Genomic DNA, 3,139 nt, shown 5'->3' with positions numbered 1-3,139 from the left:
TCTGTTACGGATATGAGATTATGCTCAGGCTCGAGATGTTTTTCCATTAATTCGTTATTCCCATCTTCACAAACATGGCTCCCATGCTGCACATATATATATACACGCTCTCAGAGGGAGATTCCGCAGGCTGGAACGTATTTACAATGATGACCAAGAAATGACTAATCCTTCTCCTTGTCATCTCCCACATCGGAAGGTATCTGGACCAAATCTTCAACAGGTTCTCGTATCTTGGGCCCTTAATGCAGTGTCTGGAATGATCTATAGCGGACCACACATTTCACGGGACCCTAAGTTATTCTTCGCGGCGGAAAAATATTCTCATTTCTGCTCACACATTCTACAGAATTCCTCCCTGGCGCCTTCAATCAATCTGTCGGTATCTCACCATAGTTTACGAAACGGTCCACCGCTCCTGTCGTCGAATTGTGTTGAGATGTTCCGATGGCACCCATCAGCAAAGTCTTCGCCCACAGCGCCCTTGCAAGGAAGGAAGATTCTCACGATCATTCGCACGCAAGAATTCTTTTCCTTATGCAGCCACAAATATGCCTGGCTCTGTAAGCGGCTACGGACAAAGCACACCACTCTGGTGTGCTCCACACATATTCCATCCTATTGAGGAAAACTATGGTCGGCAATGATGGCTTTCGTCGATGCTCTTCCAATCGATCCCCTATCCAGTCACAGAAATGGACTGATGATGAAATGTGTCACCTTGATCACTCGTTCCAGGCTTATGTACGCTGCCTCCACGATATTCCAACTAATCTCTTCTTCCATGAGCAACTCTCGCACACCTTGAAGAACTTCAAGCTCATGCACTTTTGACCATACGTCGCTCCTGTCCCGTGAGGATCCCTATATACTGACACGAGACAACGATGCTCAAGTTATCATCAGGTCTTGACAGCTTGCCGCGATGGCCACACGTGGGCAAAGGCCACCAGATGATGTCCATCAGTGGGCCCGCTGTCCATGCGCTGCCAAGTTGCTCTCAATTGTCCTTTGGACAAGCACATCGGAAACAGCTGCAACAAGAAGGTCATGTGATCAAGGGACATTCGGTAAATTTTGCAGCAAGGGAACTGACAATAGCAGATAGCCCCATTCAAGAGCCAGCGACAAGGCTGCACTCGTCCGGGGACTCTGCAGACCAGTCAGACCTTGTGGAGGCTTGTGAAAATGCCTTACCTAGGCATGTGGCTTCCAAACCTGCCCATCTTGATTATGTAACGTGCACCGCCCAGAATCCCCGCCGACGCTCTGCTCTGGAACTTCCACAGCCTCCCCTGTCCACGACAAGGCATCTTCTAGCCACTCGAGACCACGTTCCAGGTGTCCATTCGAGTCAAGTGCGGATCAACTTCGGATAATCTTTCGTGTTTCTGCACAAAGAAGAGGTGGATCTTCAATCTGTCACAATTATTTGGGTGGGCGAGGCAATACTTTGGGTTGTCATTACTCCCAGACAAGCTTCCATATTGGAGGGACATCTCGCTGGGAGCGTGAAGCTGCCACAAGCCCGCAGTCAGTTCGTCCGCCACGAACATCTCATTCTTCCTCCGTCGGTGCTCCGAGACTGGGGTGTCTACTTTGACGTCTTTCTCCAGCGACCTGGCGAGGTCATCCGCACGGACTACCTAGCCTACCACTGGGCATGGAATACCGGGCCAAACTTATCTGAGAGCGTCAGTTGCCGCGAAGCAGATTGGTCTCCTTCACCATGTATCGATACTGCCGTAGATCCGTTGGCAACTGTGGTCCGAGCCTCGTCACCACTGCCGCCATGAAGATATACCAGTATCATCCACTAGATGCCTCAGAGTAGTCGGATGAAAATAACGAACAGCCCGTGCAGGACAACACTACAATTGTGGATCCTGACACTGGGCCACCGCAGATATCAGCGGATTCTTCAATCGAACGAGTTTGACACCGGAGCACAATCTCGTGAGAAAATTCATGCCGGCTTTGGTATCAACGAAAGCAACGATTCAGCATCCTCGTCTACCACTCGTCCTTTCCAGGCTATCGTGGAGGATGAAGACGATCATGAAATTAAGGACACAGAAAGTGATCCAGCTCCAGAAGATGATCCACATCCCAACGTTCTTCGAGGTGACGGTAGCTCGATCAAAACTCACGACGACATGTGTCTCCCTGGGCTCCGATGATGATATGGAAGAAACTAGCTGTTCAGTGGCATGCGCGTGCGCGTGGGGAAGTAGACAAGAAAAAGTGAACTCGATAGTCGCGACGAAGTCGGAACAATCACGGCGTCCTTCTCCCCCGACACGTCGTAACAGATTTAAACATTGGACCCTTCACATTGGTCACTGACACCGTTGGGTAGAGTCTGATAGATCCTTTCGGTCTTGTGGGTTCGATAGAAGGCTGGACAACGCATCCTGGAAGGATTTTGGGATAATATGTAGTTCTGTGGAGGGCAGGTAAGCGGACGGGCCGAGGGAAAATTCGCAAGCCCTTGTCCGCAGATCTCCGTCTGGTCGGCATTAATGTCATCAGAATCACTTTCCGAACTGACCAGGGTATTTCTATGCGCCGGTGGGCTCCATTGTCACGACTTAACATCATCTCACTGAATGAACTCTACGTCAACACAATTTCGGTCTTGGCAATCGGGTTGATCTTGCGGGATCTATGACCACATTGAACGCCGTTCCTTGGTGGGGCTAGCATTTATGTCATTCTCGCTCTAGCAGTAGTCCCATTATTCCGCTTCCGCTTCACCGCATCTAAACGCTGAGCGAATACCAGTCAGGTATATTCAGACGGTGCAGATAAGCTTTGGACCCCAATTCGCCAGTAGGGAGTCCCTTTGGGGATTATTGAGAGCAATCTAAGCGCCATTGAGGCCGAATGGTGAGAGTCCCTTAGGGTTTCCCCTTGCCCTAAGAAGATTGTTCCTGTACACAGACCGAGAATTGAGGAGACTGACTACGCGCTTCGACCCGCGAGCGCCGATCGTGTGTTGATGCCGACTGTGCTTAAATACTGTTGGCGGACGATGCGTAGATCGTGAACACGCCTCTAGTGGTAGACTTGGCTTTTTTCGCAGGCAAGTTGTCTTTTATTTGTCCAGACTGGAGTACAAACGCTTTGATGAAGCAAG

This window comes from Exophiala oligosperma (genome assembly GCF_000835515.1).
Source record: "Exophiala oligosperma strain CBS 72588 unplaced genomic scaffold supercont1.36, whole genome shotgun sequence".
NCBI classification, from domain to species: domain Eukaryota; kingdom Fungi; phylum Ascomycota; class Eurotiomycetes; order Chaetothyriales; family Herpotrichiellaceae; genus Exophiala; species Exophiala oligosperma.
The sequence above is the reverse complement of the archived record's forward strand: the minus strand, read 5'-3'. Positions refer to the sequence as shown.